Source organism: Balaenoptera borealis, assembly GCF_965194805.1.
Source record: "Balaenoptera borealis genome assembly, chromosome: 3".
In the NCBI taxonomy this organism is placed as follows: domain Eukaryota; kingdom Metazoa; phylum Chordata; class Mammalia; order Artiodactyla; family Balaenopteridae; genus Balaenoptera; species Balaenoptera borealis.
Window position 1 is genome coordinate 66,514,165 of NC_138866.1, and position 21,458 is coordinate 66,535,622.

General features: G+C 37.0%; 1 protein-coding gene and 1 pseudogene across 14 annotated transcripts in view; one reads left to right on the forward strand and one right to left on the reverse strand.

Moving 5' to 3' along the window:
• Positions 1 to 21,458, reverse strand: part of LOC309625084 (uncharacterized protein) — a 74,923-nt gene that overhangs the window by 43,476 nt on the left and 9,989 nt on the right. The window contains exon 3 of one of the 13 annotated variants that reach the window (XM_082384225.1): positions 15,677 to 15,986. The exons of the other annotated variants lie outside the window; for them this stretch is intronic. The gene's annotated coding sequence lies outside the window, so the exon portion shown is untranslated. Of the gene's footprint in view, positions 1 to 15,676; positions 15,987 to 21,458 lie in introns of those variants that run through there. 13 annotated transcript variants of the gene reach the window in all.
• LOC309625105 (large ribosomal subunit protein eL21 pseudogene) lies at positions 15,993 to 21,022 on the forward strand (annotated as a pseudogene). Its single transcript has one exon. The product of its transcript is annotated as a large ribosomal subunit protein eL21 pseudogene (transcript).

The window sequence follows — 21,458 nt, forward strand, 5'->3', positions numbered from 1 at the left end:
AAGATTACATTCCTGGGTAAAGTCAAAACTACAATTACATCAGGTATTTAATCTAAGTTTGGTATCATAAGCTTCAGCATAAGTGACACCATTTGGGGCCTGCGGTTTTCTCTTTAACATACCCTAAAAGAATATCCACAAATTATCTGAAAGTAACATGTAAACAAAAGCACTTTTTGAAAAAAAAAAAAAAAAAAAAAAGCACTTTTTGGTTTTCAATAATATTTAAGAACATAAAGAGGTCCTGAGATCAAGAAGTTTGAGAACCACTGTTCTAGCTATTCTTACAAATCTACTTCTCCCTTTTACCTTCATAAACTCTCCAAGTTCTTCTAAAGGCTCAAGGTAAGCAAAAGACAGAGAAACTTCTAGGCCACTTTTATTATCTGTGTTGATACCTCCTCTGAGGAAAAGAACTAACTGCCTGATTAGGATGGGGGAAAAGAGAAAGAAAAGTTAATATCTCAAAATATTATCTAGCACACATGTAAAGCAATTTGCATAGTGCCTGCTCCAAGTAGCACTCAATAATGGCTGGTATCACCATCATCATCTTCTTCATCTTTATCACAGTTATGATTATTTCATCTTGTCCATGTTTTTAATGGTATTTATATGCCAATGACTCTTATATTTCCAAACTCTTGAGACAATGTATCCTAGAGTCTTTTAAATTCAGATCTTTCCATTTCCTTATGATTCAAAATACTGTCACCTCCCCAGACAGAGTGGGAGCCTGTGATGCTTGTAAATAGGTCACACTTGCAGAGATGTTTCCTCTTTTATCCCTGGGGAGAGTTTAGGTTTTGAAATTATTATTTCTCTGAAGGTGTTTTGCATATATACATATATATATTTTTTTAATTTTTACTTTATTGAAGTATAGTTAACTTACAATGTTGTGTTACTTTCTGGTGTATCTCTGAAGGTCTTTTAAATCAGGGGATGTTCTTAAGTAGAAAGACTGAACTAGAAATTATAAACGAAAACCAGAAAGTAGCAGGGCCAGGAAAGGATTCACTAATTGACCACCCACCATCCCTGAAACAAAAAGATTCTCAGGTAGAAAGCTTATAACTGAGGAACAACTACTAGGAACATGGCTTCCTATCACAATTTCAATGGAATTTGTAGAAATGTGATTCAACAGATTTCTGAACCACAGGTAGCATGTGGGAATGAAAAACTGACAGACTTTGAAACTGCAGAGGCCTGGGTTCAAATTCTGACTTAGGGACTTCCCTGGTGGCACAGTGGTTAAGAATCCACCTGCCAAGGCAGGGGACACGGGTTCGAGCCCTGGTCCGGGAAGATCCTACGTGCTGCGGAGAAAGTAAGCCTGTGTGCCACAACTACTGAGCCTGCACTCTAGAGCCCAAGAGCCACAACTACTGAGCCCACGTGCCACAACTACTGAAGCCCACGCGCCTAGAGCCCGTGCTCCACAACAAGGGAAGCCACCACAATGAGAAGCCCGTGCACCACAATGAAGAGTAGCCCGCGCTCGCCACAGCTAGACAAAGCCGACGTGCAGCAACGAAGACCCAACTCAGCGAAAAATAAATACATAAATAAATTTAAATAAGTAAATTAATTAATTTAAAAAAATAAAAATTCAAATTCTGACTTAGCCCTTTACTGTTTGTGTGATGTTAGTAAAAGGTTGGCTCTCCAAGCCCTAGTTTTCTGTTCAGTGTGGATTCCACATGGCTCAATTTCATACTGAAAGAAACAAGGCCCAGTAGCCAAAACTCTTTCAAGAGGAATTCCCATCTTTTTACTTGCTTTTCTCAAAGAACATCCTTTTTAAAAGATCCAATTTGTCACCCACAGCAATACTTAAAACCCTCCTTTTTCTTCTTTCTCATTCTCCCAAAGCTGCTCCAAAGCCCATTCTCTAAACCTCCACAAATCCCTCCTTATCCCTAGTCAGCTTGGCTAGTGTTTTATTTGTACCTTCTTTCTCCCTCCCCCACCCCCTTAATTCTTTATTATGAATATTATTTTCAATTTCAAATTCTCTCCAATTTGCCCTTGGACTGCATTCTCCATAACAAAGGAACCCTGCCCCCCCACCCTGCCTCAAGCCAACATTCTACCCTGCTTCCCCCCTGCTTGGACCTATGCAGATTCCTCCTCTCCATTCTCTTAAACCTGAATCACATCATCTGAAATTCGGCAGAGCCTTTGTAAAGTTAATTTTTCTCCAAAGATGGATCTTAAAAATGCCTCAACCCCCATAGATCTGGAGCCAAAGTCATGTCAGTTTAACTTGAGTGCTCAGTGACTCAAGAAAAGGATTACCAGCAACTTGATATTTTTCCCCTTTAGATTTTTTTCCAGAATAAATTAAATTACAATCCCTCTCAATCTTCACTCTTTTTTTTTCTTGGCTGTGCCACATGGCTTGTGGGATCTTAGTTCCCCGAACAGGGATTGAACCCCAGCCCTCGGCAGTCAGAGCACAGAATCCTAACCACTGGACTGCCAGGTAATTCTCAATCTTCACTCTTTTAAGTAATATATATTTTTAAATGATTAGGTTGTCAAAAAAACCCAAAAAGCAAAAAAAGCCCAAAGAACCAGAGTAGAACAGAGAAAATTCTTCCTAGAAGTGGAGGAGAGGGAAGAAACTAAAGTGGGAAGGACAAAATTCTCTCTAAAGATCAAAGAGGGAAGAACGCACACACAAGATTAATAAATCTTGTTGTTATAAAGCAATGTTAGTGCAATAAAAATTTTTTAAATAGAAAGTAAATCTTGTGTCTGCATCAAGAGTTGTTGTAAAGATTAAATGAACTGATGTATAGTACCATACATTATAAAAGAACTTCCAGACATATATGACCCTTTCTGCATCTCCTGATTCTTAATTGCAGACATTCATTCAACAAACATTTATTGAAATCCTATTTTGGATGCTACAGGAGATATAAAGTGAACATGTTAACAGTGAAGGGCAAAATCTGGCTCTATGTTGGATCTGTTTCTTTGACTTTAACCTTTGCTTTTTGTTGCTTTTGTCATTATAATCATACATAATGGCCTGCCTCAGGAAACCCTGCCCCTCTGCCTGAATGTTAAACTAAAGTGCCTTTCTTCAGCTCACAGGGAGACAATCTGACCCCGCCTACCTGTGAATGGCTGCAGAAAAGAAGAAATTAACACATCCCCTCCCTGATGCTGGCCAAGCCAGGCGAAACTAATGGCCTTTTTACTTTACTTCCTCACCTCCTCCCACTCTGTTCTATAAAAGAAACTGGCATCCAGACCCCGATAAGATGGTTTTTTTGGGGACACTAGTCTGCCATCTTCTTGGTCTGCCGGCTTTCCGAATAAAGTCGCTATTCCTTGCCTCAACACTCATCTCCCGATTTATTGGCCTGTCCTGTGGCAAGCAGAAAGAGCTTGGACTTGGTAACAAACAAAGCATGATCCTTTAGGCAGAACGTTAGAAATCAATCCTGGAGACAGGAAGAGCAGTTTGAAGTCTGCAATTGCTCAAGCAAACTTGCAAAGGACTTGAACTAAGCAATGAGAGACCCAATGAATGGGAAAGACACTGAGTTGGTAGAATGGATTGAACTTGACTGATGATTTGAGGTGGAAACTTGAAAAATAGAGAGAGCTGAATTTCAGGCTTATATCCTGGTTTGAGAAAAGGCTGGAGAAGGAACTGGTTGGACATATGATAATAAGTTTAAAGAACCAGTAGAACCCTCACAATAGCATGCAATTGGACATGCAGTTCTGCAACTCTGAGTGGTTAAGTCCATTCAACAAACTTTTACTGACCAACCATGCTGTGCAAAAAGGCCCGAACAAGATGCAGACGTTATCAAAATGAGTCTTGTGCTAACCTGATTATGTGATAGAAATACAAATCTGTATCCTGTTTATTTTCATTTGTAAGATAAAACTGGCAACATTTATCCAGCTCCTAGAAATCTGAGCATTGTGCAGTCATGGAGGGACACCTGAGATCTTTATGAGAAGCCCCTGAGATTTCTAGCGGGTCTTGGATTCTTTTTGAATTTTGCCTGTATACATTGATATATTAGTACAGGTTGATTCATATGGAATCGCTGATTTTCTACCATTTTGACTTACTAAAAAGGGCAATTTCCCATGGTTGGCCTACACAAGGCTATGTGATGCAGAACACTTTAAAGGAGGATATTTCTGAAGATAATCACATTATTTTCCAAATCTGTTGGAGTGGCCATTGGTCCTAGAAAGTTATTACTTAATTTTACCACTGAGCTCAAAGATCGTTTAAGATTTCACTGAAATTTTAATAAGTATTCTAATTATAAAAGATGGTTTGCTGTGAGAAAAAAAATGCATTTTGTCTACGTTTTTAAAATTATAACACATTCACATTGCACTTTACAATTTACAAAGAGTTTCTATCTACTCTTTCTTATCTTACATTCACAAGTATAGTGTGAGATAAAAAACGCCAAACTAATTATTCCCATTTTATATATGAGGAAATAGGCTCAGAGAGATTAACTGACCATGCAGGTTTTAAGTGGCAGAATGAGCAATTGAACCCAAGCCTAGAGAACCACACAGACAAATTAGAAATAATGATATACATACACATAAGAATTTTTTATAAGAGGTTAGCTATTTTACGCTAATCTGGAGGCATTTCTACCCTTGTGTTGAGTATATTTTGAAATTAATTTACTTTTGTATGGAGGGGTGCCAGTGGAAAGGTGGACAGATATTGTTCTGAAGTAACTGCTTACTACCAGGCCTTCATTCCCTTGTAGCATCTTCGTTCTTCTTAATGAGAGACTGACAAAGACTCTCTCCTTGACCAAACTTTAGTCAGGGTCCTCTGAATACTCTTCTCGACTAGGCCTTAACCTTTGGATTTCCATGTGTGTCTTTGCATCACCCACTTTTAGCAAGAATTCTGTTAAGTCACTTTAGAGAGTATCCCACACCCTTGATATCTGATCACCCTGGCTTACCTTCAGCAAGAATCCTATTAAGTCAGTTTAGCCAGAATCCCTCCTTACCCCTGATGTTTCCTCTTAGTGATTTGCCATCCACTGACTCTCACTCTCTTCCTTGGCTATAAATCCTCACTTGATCACACTGTATTTGGAACTGAGCCCAGTTCTATACCAAAGTCTCTCTTCCCCTATTGCAATAGTTCTTGAATAAAATCTGTTTGCAATGATTGAACCACTCTCTGGGTCTGGCTTCTTTTAACAAGACATCCAGAAGTGATAGTGATTTCTGATTTTCTCTTTTATTATAGTGGTGGACTCAATGATCAATTAAGGCTGAAAAGCCCAGCTGCTGTTTTCCTATGATAAGTTGAAAAGTAGAAGTTGACCCAAAGAGGCTTACAAGGAACTTACTGAATCTGGTTTCAGATTTCCAAAGAAAAATTGGAGGTGGTAGGAGAAAATAGGCACAGGGTTGCCAACTTTTTATTTTGACATATAAGAGCTTTAAAAAAAGCCAACATATCACTTACTATATCACCATACTTTCATAAAAGAAGAGATATGGTAAAACTAAAAAACAGTAGGTTGGATATAATCTCAGAAGAGATTTCCCCTCAAAAATGAGAGTTGTGAATCTTACTCAGACATTCTCACTAGAGACCAGAGAAAACCTGGATATGTAGTGGCACAGGTGAAAATCAAGACACCAGAGGGCCTTCTACATTCCTCTCACAGGGTTCAGAACACACTACCTCAAAATACAGTTCTTTGGCATACTGAATATTTTAAGAAGGAATTTTAGAAATGGCAAGTGCAGGAAGGACTATCTGACCTCCCCCCTTACCCCTGAAGCAGGTCATAAGACCCTCATGTGAAAGAAGCCCTTCCTATACTCAGAGGAAAGAAGCATTCTTATCTCTGAAGATGGAGGGACACCAAGAAGAATCCAGATGAATAGGCCTTGCTAGGCTTTCTCCAGTTCACTACCCTGAGCTCATATCCTTTTATCCTATCATAGTTTTCCATGACTTTCCTCGCTTTATCAAACCTAGTATAAAAACTCTCAGGCTTAACTGTTTCTTCAGGTCTTCACTTCCTTATGAAGGCTCCCATGTGATGAAAACTTACATTAAATAAATGTGTATGCTTTTCTCCTGCTAATCTGTCTTTGTCAGTTTAATACTCAGGCCCAGCCAGGGACCTTATGAGGGTCAAGAAAAGTTTTTCCTTCTCTACACCTCCTATTCCTTTATCATTAAGAGTCTAATACATCCTGGTTAGATCTTTGATAATAATTCCATAACTTTATATGGTGTCAGGTGGTACCAAACTTTGTCTGGGAGGAAAAAATTTTCCTCTATCCTTCTAGGTTCTTCTGGCTGGTCAAAGAATTAAATTGACCTGAGATAGATTAGCAGGAGAAAATCAAGCAAAAGTTTAATACAACGTATAAATGGGAGAGATCTAGGGGAACTGAGTAACTCACCAAAATGGCCATATCCCTCACCTTAAATGCCAACCTCAGCTAAAGACAAAAGAGGATGCTGGGGGCAGTGATTTGGGACCTCAAAGGGGAGGAAGACAATTGACATGGAGATGGAAAAGGAAGTGTTTGGTAAACAAATGTTTGCTAGGCCATGCTGAGACAATAGGACAGAGAGGAGTTTTAACAAACAGACTTTGCTAGGATTCTCCCTGTCCACACACCTAGTTCATACTGTAGCTGTCTTAGGTAATAGCTCACTTCCTGCAACAGGTCCTCCCTCTATCCGCATTCTTTTAGGCAGTTAGGGGGAAGGTCAAAGGTTCTTCTTGAGACTTTTCAGCCTTAAAAATAAACAGCCTAGGGCTTCCCTGGTGGCGCCGTGGTTAAGAATCCGCCTGCCAATGCAGGGGACACGGGTTCGAGCCCTGGTCTGGGAAGATCCCACATGCCACAGAGCAACTAAGCCCATGTGCCACAACTACTGAGCCTGCGTGCCACAAATACTGAAGCCCACGCTCCTAGAACCCATGCTCCGCAATGAGAAGCCTGTGCATCGCAATGAAGAAGTAGCCCCTGCTGCTGAAACTAGAGAAGAGCCCACGTGCAGCAACAAAGACCCAGTGCAGCCAAAAATTAAATAAAATAAAATAAATAAATTTTTTTTAAAAATTAAAAAAAAAATCGCCTAAATGAATCCTCATGCCAAAGAAACACAATCTGGGGTGGCAAATTTTGCTCCCCTACAAGTTATTGTGGAGATCATTTTGTAATGTATATAGATGTCAAACCACTATACTGTATACATGAAACTAATACTGTATGTCAACTATACTTCTATAAAAAAATAATAATAATTCCATGAGTTTATCATTAACAGAGAAGTTTGCTTTGTCCATAGCATTTCACCAAAATTCAAGTGTTGAGGAGAGGTGCCAGCTTCAGAATTAGAATTAGTATTAGGAAGATCCTTAAGGAAGTTTACGGTCTGTGTATTCCACAACCTCTACTATTCTCTGTGGTTCAAATGCTATCTGGAGTTCAGAAGGATCTAGGCATAGGAGTGTGTGTGTGTGTGTGTGCGCGCGTGTGTTTGTATGCGTGTGTGTATCTGTGTGTGTAGTCTAGCATGGAATAAAATTTCTTTCAGGTGAAGAAGCTACTCATTGTATTATCTTCTGCTTCTTCTCTCAGGAAAACTTTAAATATCTAAAACAGCTCCTATTTTCATATAGATCAGGATCTGCTTAGAAGCAAGATTTCCTTGTGAGTGAGAGGCAAAAGATTTAGGAAATGATTTGAATGCCATTCTCTTCATGAAGAGGGTTAACCCTTACTGTTCTTTAACTAAAAATTTTTTGCTTTTAAAATTATATGTGTTTATTGTAGGAAATTTAGAAAAGCATAAAATAAAGTAAAAATAACTCAGAATCTCAACACATGGAGAAAACAATCATGAATATTTTAGTATATATCTTCCATTCTTTTTCTACAAATATGTATAAACTTTTTAAAATTGGAATCAGAATTTATCTACTATTTTTAGTGCTTTCACTTATATCATTAGTGAGCAAAACATGATTTTTGACGCTCATTTAGTATTATTGTATCCTATGAATTAACTATAACATACTTAGTCATTCTCTTGATTTTGGTTGTTTCAATTTTTCAATATTGTATAAAAAGCTGTTCTGAACATTCCTGTTCATCTTTATTGATGCCCTTATTTTTTTTCCTTAGAATAAATGCCAGTGGAAGGATGACTGAATCAAAGGGTATGTATATTTGTAAGGGTTTTGAAACAAATTGCTCATCAAAGAGGGCATTGCCACAAATGATGTTCAAAAGTTCGCATTTTGGGACTGCCCTGGCAGTTCAGTGGTTAAGACTCCACGCTTTCACTAAAGGGGACGTGGGTTTGATCCCTGGTGGGGGAACTAAGATTCCGCATGTGGTGCGGCCAAAAGGAAAAAAAAAGTTCGCATTTCATTGTGCTTACCCAGTGCTGAATATTTTTATCATTCTAAACCTCAAGCAATTTGATGGTAGAACAATAATATCTCATTGTTTTTATTTGAATTTCTTTAATTACTAGTGGATTTAAACATTTTTTTCACATTTGTAGGTCACTTTGATTTCTTATTTTGTTATTCTTCAATATTTTGTTTACGTTTTTATGTAGTCAAAGTTATTATTTTCATTCATTTGCCATTATTGTTCTTTGTCGGCTTTTTGTTTCTTTGTTTTGTTTAGGAAAACTCCAACCTGGCAACAGATTCATATTCATCTATCATTTCTTCTAAGTATACATATGATTTCTGTTTTTGAACCACGTCTAGAATTCCCATTATAAGGTTAAATAAAGTGGGAAATCTTGCTTTATCCCAACTTTAACTGGTGTTTCATAGATTAGTATGATGTTTTGGTTATTGGTCTGAAATTCCTTAACTCCTAAATTACTACTTATCATTATATTATCATGTCTTCATAGTTACTCTCCATAAATATTACTGAGATCAATCTGTTACATTTCTGTATTCTAGAGACAGAACTTAAACCAAAGTGCAGATCATCAAGCACACAAATAAACATCAAAAAGATATCTTGAATATGATGTTCTGATTTAAGGTATTATTTTAATAACCCTCATAAACGCAAGATATGCATATAGTTTACTGTTTGGGTATGCCTCCTTATTCATATTGTTACTATTATTCTTATTTCTACAGTTGGACATTCTTAGTATATTTGCAGCATATTTGACATTGCACCAATTAGCTCATCTCTACTTCATTTTCTCTGGGTTAAATATTATGTTCAAATTTTAAGAGAGTCTGAACATATTAAATATTGAAATGTGTAATATTCCTATTATCATTGCTGGGTTCTTAAATATGGCAAATTTCTGACAGTATAGATAGAAAAATGAGATGAAAGAAGGCAGAGAAACTGTCAAATATCATGTAGTTCCAGCAGTAACTATTTTAGTAATGATCATTTTCATAGAGCAATTGATTTTCAGCTAAAGGGAATTCCTTCACTGTTCCAGACAGCAAATGTTTATTAACTAGGTTCTCAGGTTTAATTCTCAGAAGGGTTTGCTTAGCAATATCTCAAGCTACATTAATTGAGGATGAATTTGAAGAATGGCAGTGTCTCCCATATTCCTTGTGATACTTCTTTCCTGACTCCGCTTAACTTTCTATATCTACCTTTATATCATTTCTCCAACTCTTGTCTTTTAGTTTTTCCTTTCAACAACTTATTTTCCCCCACTTCTCTTCTTTATAAGTGCCTCCAGACTTGGTGAAACCATAAAGATTTCTGCTTCAAAGATTATTGTAGAACCAGTGCTATGCAGGACAATGGTTACATGCAAAACAGTTTTGAGTATCAAGGTCACAGACAGGAGCAGTACTCAATACTGAGAAGAAAACAAAGTGTGCTTTGCACAAACTGTAACTGAACCCTTGTCTTTGCTTCAGGCAAAATGCCTTCACTTGCTTCCCTCCTGTATCTCATTCTTGTTCTTGGCCATGGTCAATGAAAATCTACTGCTGATTTGCTATAAATAATTAAGTTGATTCCTAGACTTCTTTCTCTCATATTAAAATTTCTAATAGTAGTGGAATGAAGAACTGGGTTTTTCCACTCTCATCCAGCAAAATACATCACAATGGGTTCCCACAGAAAGGACTGCTATGTGGTCACCCAACCGCACATCTCAGTGCTAAACAAATAGAAACACACTAGAGAATACGGGAATATTTACTAAAGCACTTTTTTTGGTTGCAGCTCCTGATCTAGGGTAGTACTTCTCAATTTTGGGGTACTGAAAAGTCATCTGGGGTGCTTAATAAACTATAGATTCCTGGCCTCTAAATCTAGAGATTATGATTTGGTAGGTCTCAAGTGGAATCCAGGAATCTCTGAATTTACTAAATATCTTAACTGATTCTGATGCAGGTGATCAGAAACACTAGTCTGGGATTTTTCCTATTGACCTAAAAGCTAACCATCCTTACTGGTTCTATTATTGGCCAATTATTTTCAAATTTTTTAGTTTCTCCATTTTCAAAACTGAGAAGATCAATCTGACCAATCTGATTCCTTGGGGTTAGGTAAAGTTGAACATAAACATGTTGGCATTTATTCCAGGAGACAGACACCAATATGTTGAACAAAAAGAACTGACTGCTTTAAATGAATGAGTGATTAAACTAACAACATACAAATAATAAATTAAAACCAAAATAACTGGGAATGGAGAAAGGACTGGGAGGAGGGAGGGTAACCTTTATGTGGGTAAACCAGAATCATCTCTCTCTACGATAAAGGTTCTCAGTCCTAATCCATAATATCCTCATACTGCAGGGAGCTGTCACAGGGTGCACCTCCTTAGGAGGCAAATTTTTCTTTGGTCTGTGGGCCTGCCTTGCCTACTGGGGTGTGTCAAGCCTGACAATTTCTGAAGGAGAAATGTAAGCCAATGCTCTACCAACATCAGAAACTAGCCCTGATAAACATGTAACCCCATTTACATTAATTATTAAATTCTCTTAGAAATAATCTAAGGAAAAATCTAAAATATAAAAAAAAATATGTCATAAACAAAACATTTGGGCCAGTGGTTATTTTTGTAGGAGAGAAAGAGAACAGGATGCAACCAAAGAGAAGCATACAGGTAGGCTTCTAAGTTACAGGCAATGTTTTATTTCTTAAGTTGGAAGTGGATACTCAGCGGTGCATATATGCTTTATATAAATTTTGTATTTGATATAAATCACCTTAAATTTTAAAAATATACTAAAAAAAGCTGTATTTTAAATTATAGTCATTTCAGTGTTATTTATAATATCAGTAACAATAGCATAAAATGGAAGCAGCCTATTGGAATGGTTAAAGTGAACATTGGTTCATCCATACGCTGAATGGAATATTATTCAGTTATTTTAAATATGGTTATGTAGCACTATGGGGAAATAAAAAGCTTATGATAAGTTACCAAAAATTATGTGACAAAATCTTTTAACTGGATGATTACAACTCTGTAAAACAGTTCAAAGAATAAAAATGTATGCTACTATGATATCATGATTATTTTTAGTAAAAGGGATTATGAGTGTTTTCCCCCTTGCTTTTTCTAATTATCTTTAGTGTGATCATGTTGTTTTTAATAATTAAACTTTCTATTACCAAAAAAAAAAAGATTTCCCCAAAAAGCATTTTTTGGTTCCACTATAAATTAACATGACCAGAAATTACACTGGCTTCTAAGATTTTATACAGGGGAAAGTTTTCATGAAAAACAATAAAAAGTCAGAAAACGACATCTTTCCCTCAGATGTTTCTCAGCAGCCTCTCAGCCTCTGCACCTCAGAAAACAAATGCACTGTGCTAAGATTCAATTGTTTGCCAAGAGTTGAGCTGCCCCTCCTTTTTCCTATCATTGGCCAGCCTGCCTTTCCATCTCCAACAACCTCCAGTATCTTGGTCACACACACCTCACAGCAAGATGCTGACTAATCCTAAGACTAGGGCGGCTTATTAGGCAACCTTTCACACAGTGCCCATTGCTACTCATTGCACAATATATTTGACTGGGAACGATAAATGCCATGGTTTACATTTGACTCCAGTCACCCTGTCAGTGCCAGCAGCTTAAGTGTGTAAATATCACCCACTGCCTTTAGAAAGATGCTGACATTATGTTCCGGGCTCCCTAATGTTGTGTAACATGAGAGAGGGGAGCAGGGGTGAACCTACGAGGATGAATGAGAAGCAGATGAGGATATTAACCACCTTCTGCCTTATTTCTGAAAGAAATGAAAAGCTGGACACTTATGAGTTGTAGCTACAAATAAACTTATTTTTAAGATTTAGAATTTAAGAACCTGAACAGGTAAACAAATCAATACTTTTCATATGTTTCTATTAATCCATCGATAAGAAGTAAATCTCTGAGGCAGGAACATTATATCAGTGACTAAAATAAGTCAAATGGGGAAAAGCATTTGCCGTATTATTTAAAATTCTGTCATAATTTTATCAATGTTACAATACAGAATGTATTTGACTGAAGAAGCCACTATGAAGAGACGTTTCTGTGCTTTTTTTCTTGAGACTGCAAGCTCCTCTTAAAAAAACCCTGCAGTCATTCTCAGGTTAGGGGGAAGGAGAGGGAAAAAAAAAAACCCAAATGAGAGGAGAATAAGGGTTTCAATTGTGATTTGTTCTGAGAATAAATATTATCTTACCCACATCGTTAAGTCTGTGGGAATATGCAGCACACAGAGTTCGGTCCATTTACTGAAGCTAGATTAGTTATTTTTAGAGTCTTCTATCTCCCATATGTACACAGTGTGACAGTAACGCTAATACAAAGGCCACGTGCAAATTTTGTTTGCTAACAAGATTCCAGACCACTAATGAAAGGACATGGGGTTCTTTAGCTAAAAAAACACGGATATCCACCTACAGCTCCTTTTGAGTGTGAAAGAATAGCAAAATATATTTCTTTTTTATTTGGTTACAAAGAGTATGCTTTTAAATAGTGTAATAGAGTAAGGCAAAGGCTAGCTTCCCTTTGATAATGTAGAGTCATATGGAAAGTTATGCAATGGTTAGCAAGATTACACTCCAGTCAATCTAGTCACATTTCCTCAAGACTGAGAAGGACAAAGGAAGTTCCTTAGAATAAGTATCTTTGTATAACAGGTCTGAATCATACTAGGAAACACTAACCAGATCATCTACTTTGACTTGCTCTTTCATTAATATTCAGAAATTACCATGGTCAGAACCTCATCAACAAAACCTGAGTGTAGAAGGTGTTTCCAACTTGGACTTGTTTCCAACAGAAGCAAAAGGCCAAAACACCTTCTGCTTGATGAATCACCAACAACTACCTTATTGTTCTAGGTGTAATTGGTATCCCTGCTAAAAATTCAATCCCAAATTAAATGTTTATGAGGAAGAATTTCACCTGTGGCCCTAAGGAATTATTTTCAACCTCATTTTTACTATTTTTTGAGTGGGGGTAAAGAAAATGGCCATAATAGATTTTATGGGTTCTACTCTAAATGATGGTGATTCTGGCCCTGGCTTACTTCCAAGGTGAATATGATTATTTTCTTCCCTAAAAACAAACAAAACAAAAAACTGATAGGAAGAGTAGACCTCAGGAAACAGGAGACTAAGAAAACATATTAAATATACTCTTAAGATTCAGATATACTTTTTTTTTTCCCCCCAAACTCACTTCAAATAGCTGGCTGACTCAAGTTTTCCTGATCTCTATGCAGGGCTATGACTGGATTTTTAAAATGAATTTAGCTAAGGAATAGGTATTTACAATATTGGGGAGTATTCATAAGACTATTATTTTATTTATATTTTCTTCATAGAAATATAAGCAATTTGCAAGCAATTTACAAGTTGAAGGATTTTTGTTTTTACAAAGCATATTGCAAACAGCAACAGATCATCTGAAGCAGTTTTCATAATTTTTTATTTATTCTCAGTCATTTTCTCTCTCTTGTTGGAATACTAGCCTATAATGTTATAAAGGTTTTGACCTTCTTTCTGTACATTAGCTGCTAGACTAGAATTACAGGAGAACTTCTCTCATCTGTGGTAGGACCTATACTTGGTAGAGTGGTACATTTAAAGTCAGCAGTCAAATACGGCCAAATGCTACTCTTTCCACTTCTGAGTTAAGGAAATCGAAGCCTGGATAGTGATTAAATGGCTTAATCTGGATTACAAAATCAGTCAATGGACTGAAAGCCATTAGTAGGTGCTAAGACTCTTGATTCAAAACTCAGTCTTTCCACTAAACCACCTTATTTTAGATAATTACAGTGTAAAAACTATTGAGAGGGGAAAACAACTGAGGGAAACAGCAGATGTAACTGAATATTTTGAAAAATTTTAATAAGAGCCTAAAATAAGCCAATATATGATGTACAGAGCAATGGTAAAGGTAAATACATAGGTAGACATAAAAGATAGTATGAATGTGTTTTTGTTTGTAACTCTTTTATTCTTGCATCTGATTTAAGAAACAACTGCATAAAGCAACGATTATAAAACTGAGTTGATGGGTATATGATGTATAAAGTTGTAACTGTATGTCAATAATAGCACTTGGAGAAGGGAGGAAATAAAGCTACATGGAATAAAATTTTTGTATACTATTGAAATTCAGTTGGTATTAATCCAAACTTGGTAATTTTAAAATTAATATGTTAACTCTAGGGACTTCCCTGGTGGCCCAGTAGTAAAGAATCTGCCTTACAATGCAAGGGACGTGGATTCGATCCCTGGTCAGGCAACTAAGATCCCACATGCTGCAGGGCAAATAAGCCCACGCACCACAACTACTGAGCTCGCGTGCCTCAATTAGGGAGCCCATGTGCCGCAAACTACAGAGCCCATGCGCTCTGGAACCGGCACACCACAACTACAGAGCCCACACGCCCTGGAGCCTGCGTACCACAACTAGAGAGAAGCCCATGTGCCTCAATGAAGATCCCGCATGCCTCAATGAAGATCTTGCATGTTGCAACTAAGACCTGATGCAGCCAAAAAAAAAAAAAATAATAATAAACAAATCTTTTTTTAAAAAAAGATGTTAACTCTAATCCTTAGCATAACCACTAAGAACTCAGAAACATATAGTAAAAGCAACAACAAAGGAATTGAAATGATATATCAAAAAATAACTATTTAACAAAAAAGAAAGCAGTAATGGAGGAATAAAATAGACATAAAACACACAGAAAACAAATAACAAAATGGCAGACGTAAGAACTATGTTATTAATAATTACCTTAATTGTAAACAGACTAAACAATTCAATCAAAAGGCATAAATTTGCAGAATGGATAAAAAAATGATTCAACTATATGCTGTTTATAAAAGACAAACTGGATTTAAAAACACAAATAAGTTGAAAGGAAAAGAATGGAAAAATATACACCATACAAAACAGTACTCAAAAGAGAGCTAGAGTGGCTATACTAATACCAGACAAAATAGATTTTAAGGGAATTCCCTGACAGTCTAGTGGTTAGGACTCTGCATTTTCATTGCCGAGGGCTCAGGTTCAATCCCTGATTGGGGAACTAAGATCCCACAAGCCACATGGCCCAAGAAAAAGTAGATTTTTTTTTTAATTGTGTTATATTCCAGTTTTTAAGTCTTTACCTTTTTTTTAAAAAAATTTATTTATTTATGGCTGTGTTGGGTCTTCGTTTCTGTGTGAGGGCTTTCTCTAGTTGTGGCAAGCGGGGGCCACTCTTCACCGCGGTGCACGGGCCTCTCACTATCACGGCCTCTCTTGTTGCGGAGCACAGGCTCCAGACGCGCAGGCTCAGTAATTGTGGCTCACGGGCCCAGTTGCTCCGTGGCATGTGGGATCTTCCCAGACCAGGGCTCGAACCCATGTCCCCTGCATTGGCAGGCAGATTCTCAACCACTGCGCCACCAAGGAAGCCCAGAAAAAGTAGATTTTAAGACAAAAATTGTTACTAGAGGCAAAGAAGGATATATTATAATGATAAAAGGATCAGTCTGTTGGGAAGACATAACTATAAATATATATGCACCTAACAACAAAGTCCCAAAATACATGAAGTAAAAACTAATAAAACTGAAGTGAGACATAGACAATTCAACAATAATAATTGGTGACTTCACTACTCCACTTTCAATGATGACTAGAACAACCAAACAGATGATCAGTAAGGAAAGAGAAGACTTGAACAATATTATAAACCAACTAGACCTAAGGGACATTCACCCAACTAAAACAGAATGCACATTCTTCTCAAGTATACATGGAAACATCTCCATGACTTAAAATAAGTACAAAACATGTACACTGAAAACTATAAAATATTACTGAAAGATTAAAGATGAAGTAAACCAATGGAAAGATATCTCATGTTTATAAATTGGGAAACATTATTAAAATGGCAATACTTCCTAAACTGATGTACATACTCAATGTAATCTCTATCAAAATCAGAGCTTGTTTATTTTTAAATTTTATATTTTTTTGGCTGTACCACGCTGCTTGTGGGATCTTAGTTCCCCAACCAGGGATCGAACCCAGGCCCCCTGCAGTGGAAGCTCCAAGCCCTAATCACTGGACCACCAGGGTATTCCCATCACAGCTTGTTTAGACATGGAAGCAACCTAAATGTCCATCGACAGATGAATGGATAAAGAAGATGTGGTACATATACACAATGGAATATTACTTAGACATAAAAAAAAAAACAATGCCATTTGAAGCAACATGGATGGACCTAGAGATTATCATGCTAAGTGAAGTAAATCAGACAGAAAGACAAATATCATATGATATCGCTTACATGTGGAATCTAAAAAAATGATACAAACGAACTTATTTATAAAACAGAAATAGAGTCACAGATGTAGAAGACAAACTTATGGTTACCAGTGGAGAAAAGCAGGGAGGGATAAATTGGGAGATTGGGATTGACATATACACACTACTATATATAAAATTGATAACTAATAAGGACCTACCGTATAGCACAGGGAACTCTACTCAATACTCTGGAATGATCTATATGGGAAAAGAATCTAAAAAAGAGTGGATAGGGACCTCCCTGGTGGTCCAGTGGTTAAGACTTTGAGCTCCCAATGCAGGGGGCCTGGGTTTGATCCTTGGTCAGGGAACTAGATCCCACATGCCACAACTAAGAGTCCACATGCTGCAACTAAATGATCCTGCATGCCACAACTAAGTCCCAGAGCAGCCAAATAAATAAATATTTAAAAAAAATAAACATAAGGGACTTCCCTGGTGGTGCAGTGGTTAAGAATCCACCTACCAATGCAGGTGACACGGGTTTGATCCCTGGTCCGGGAAGATCCCACACGCCGTGGAGCAACTAAGCCCGTGCGCCACAACTACTGAGCCTGCGCTGTAGAGCCCGCAAGCCACAACTACTGAGCCTGCGTGCCACAGCGTGCCCCAACTACTGAAGCCCGTGCACCTAGAGCCCGTGCTCCGCGACAAGAGAAGCCACCGCAATGACAGGCCCGCGCACTGCAACGCAGAGCAGCCCCCGCTCGCTGCAACTAGAGAAAGCCCACGGACAGCAACAAACACCCAATGCAGCCAAAAATAAAATTAAAAATTAAAAAAATAATAAAGATAAATAAATATCTAAAAAAACATAAAAAAGAGTGGATATATGTATATGTATAAATGATTTACTTTGCTGTACAGGAGAAACTAATACAACATTGTAAATCAACTATATTCCAATAAAAATTTAAAAAATAATAAAAGTCAGACACCAATCTCAAAAAAAAAATTCAGAGCTTTTTTTTTTTTTTACAATTGACAAGCTGACCTTAAAATTCATATGGAAATGCAAACAACCCAGAATAGCCAAAATGATCTTGAAAAAGAAGAACAACATTGGAGACATCACACTTCATGATTTCAAAACTACAAAGCTACAGTAATCAACTCAGGGTGGTGCTGGAATAAGGACAGAAATTCAGATCAATGAAACATAATTGAGAGTCCAGATAAACCTTTACACTCATGGTAAGTTGATTTTCAACAAAGGTGCCAAGGCAAGTCATGGGGAAATAATAGCCTTTTCAACAAATAGTGCTGAAACAATTGGATATTCATGTGCAAATAAGAATAAAGTTGGACTCCTACATCACAACATATTCAAAAATTTATTTAGAATAGATCATAAATCTAAATGTAAGAGCTTAAATTATAAAACTCTTAGAAGAAAACATAAATGTAAATATCCACGATCTTGAATTAAGCAATGGTTTCTTAGATTCTGAAAGCACACGTGACAAAAGAAAAACTAGATAAATTGGACTTCATAAAATTTGTAAACTTTTGTGCTTCAAAAAACACCATCCAGAAACTGAGGGACTTCCCTGGTGGGGTAGTGGTTAAGAATCCGCCTGCCAATGCAGGGGACATGGGTTCGAGCCCTGGTCCAGGAAGATCCCATATGCTGCAGAGCAACTCAGCCCGTGCACCACAACTACTGAGCCTGTGCTCTGGAGCCTGAGAGCCACAACTACTGAGCCCATGCACCACAACTACTGAAGCCCACGTGCCTAGAGCCCGTGCTCTGCAACAAGAGAAGCCACTGCAATGAGAAGCCTGTGCACCGCTAGCCCCCACTCGACGCAACTAGAGAAAGCCCGCGCGCAGCAACGAAGACCCAACGCAACCAAAAATAAATAAATAAATAAATAAATAAACAAAAAGAAACTGAAAAGGTGGGACTTCCCTGGTGGCGCAGTGGTTAAGAATCTGCCTGCCAATGCAGGGGACATGGGTTCGGTACAACTACTGAGCCCAAGCGCCACAACTACTGAAGCCCATGTGCCTAGACCCCATGCTCCGCGACAGAAGCCACCGCAATGAGAAGCCCGCGCACCACAACGAAGAGTAGCCCCTGCTCGCTGCAACTAGAGAAAGCCCACATGCAGCAATGAAGACCCAACGCAGCCAAAAAAATAAAAGAAACTGAAAAGGCAACACACAGGATTGGAGACTATATTTGCAAATTATATCTCTGACAAGGGACTTATATCCGGAATATTTAAAGAACTCATAACTCAACAATGAAAAAACGAATAACCCAATCTTAAAATGCATGAAGAATTTGAACAGATTTTTTTCCAAAGAAGGTATATGAAGAGCCAATAAGCACATAAAAAATGCTCAACATCATTAGTCATTAGGAAAATGCAAATAAAAATCACAATGAGATACTATTTCACACTCACTAGGATGGCTATTATTAAAAAAGACACTTTTGGCTGGAACTGCCATCTTCCAGTCATTCACCAAAATGACGAACACAAATGGAAAGAAGAGAAGCACCTGCTATATGTTCTCTAGGCCTTTTAGAAAACATGTTATTGTTCCTTTGGCCACATACATGCAAACCTACAAAGAAGGAGATATTGTAAACCTCAAGGGAATGGGCACTATTCAAAGAGGAATGCCCCACAAATGTTACCAAGGCAAAACTGGAAGAGTCTACTATATTACCCAGCATGCTGTTGGCATTGTTGTAAACAAACGAGTTAAGGGCAAGAATCTTGCCAAGAGAATTAACGTATATACTGAATGTATTAAACATTCTTAAGAGCCAAGATAGCTTCCTGAAACATGTGAAGGAAAATAATCAGAAAAAGAAGGAAGCCAAAGACAATGGTACTTGGATTCAACTAAAGCACCAGCCTGTTTCACCCAGAGAAGCAAACTTTGTAAAAACCAATGGAAAAGAGCCTGAACTGCTGAAACCCATTCCCTATGAATTCACAGCATGAAAGGTATAAAAAAAAAAATAAAAGGCCTTGGGACTGTTATAAAAACCACTGAACTGTACACTTTAAAAGCATTAATTGTATATGAATTATATTTCAATAAAGCTACTATTAAAAGTATATATATATACATATATATAATGTACACACATATGTGTATATAGAGTTTATATATTTAAATATATACATATGTGTATATATGATATATATGATGCACACATCAGAAAATTGAATATAAAACTAAAGAAAGTGAATAATAAAAAAATCTTGAAATCATCTAAGGATGATTTTCAAAGAAAAACTAGTACAGATATCATTTCCTTGAAAGCTTGGTGGTTAATTTCCTTGGTCAAGAAGCTGCCTGCCTTAATCTCTAGATTACCTCAGCATATGCACATTCTCACATTAATAATACATATATACGGTCTGCAGGTATTATCAAGCCATTGGCATTTACCTAGTAAATCAAACATTATTTCCTGGGCTCCAAGTTTATATTAAATTCTGATTTACCTTCCAAGGTGTTTTAGACAAGGATTCAGATAAGCTTTGGCAAATGACCTCAAGGGAAGTAATTTTGGTTTTGTATGACCTAGATGGATTTTTCTGCTAAGGAGCTTTACTTGAATAACTGCTCACCTTTTTAACTCTGCTATGGCAGACACACTGATCTCTGAAAGTATAAGTTTAATCCTTAAGGCTGGCCCTCAGGCTTCTTTAGTTAGCTGATAAAAAGGATAAAAAGGACTCCTTGAATAACACATGAGTTGCGATGGTGCTGGGTAGATGAATTTTGGACTCTGGTGATGTAAGAAGTCCAAGAAAAGGGCTTAAGACTTGTTTACTGTCATTAATTTCATATTATTTAATATGATCACAATATGTCATGTATATGATTTTGTGTATGTATATATTTCTATTTAGAAAAAAAGGTCATGGAAATGTTATCAAAATGTTAATAATAATGACCTCAAGGTGGTAGGTGATTATTGTTTTTTCTTTTTATTCTATTGGACTTCCCAAGTTTTACACTGTATATATGTATTACATTAAAAAAATGTTTTTAATTGCAAAAGTGATTGTAAAAGAAATTCAAACACTAAAAAGAAATATAAAATAAAAATCGAAGTGCTCTCCCTTATTCCCTTTTTTGATTCACTTTTCAGAGGAAATCATTTAATAGTTTTATGTATCTTCTTTTAAATTCTTTTTTATTTATTTATTTATTTATTTATTTATTTATTTATTTATGTCACACTGCGCAGCATGCCAGATCTTAGTTCCCCGACCAGGAATCAAACCTTCACCCCCTGCAGCAGAAGCTCAGATTCTTAACCAGTGGACCACCAGAGAAGTCCCTCTTTCATTATGTTTATTCACATTATATATAGAATTTAAAAATGGGATCTTAATGTTTACGATTCTGCAACTTTCTATTCTAATTTTAAATATTTTTCATTTTTCTAAGTCAATCTCCTTTTAAACATCTGCACAGGTTAGATGAATCTGTGCAGATTTGTTCACTTTGCTATTGATGGGACATGTAGGCAGTTTCCAATATTCAGTAAGTATAAAAATGCTGCAGTAAATATCCTGGTGTATTTATTTTTCTGCACTCATGCTATAATTTCTATATGCTTAAT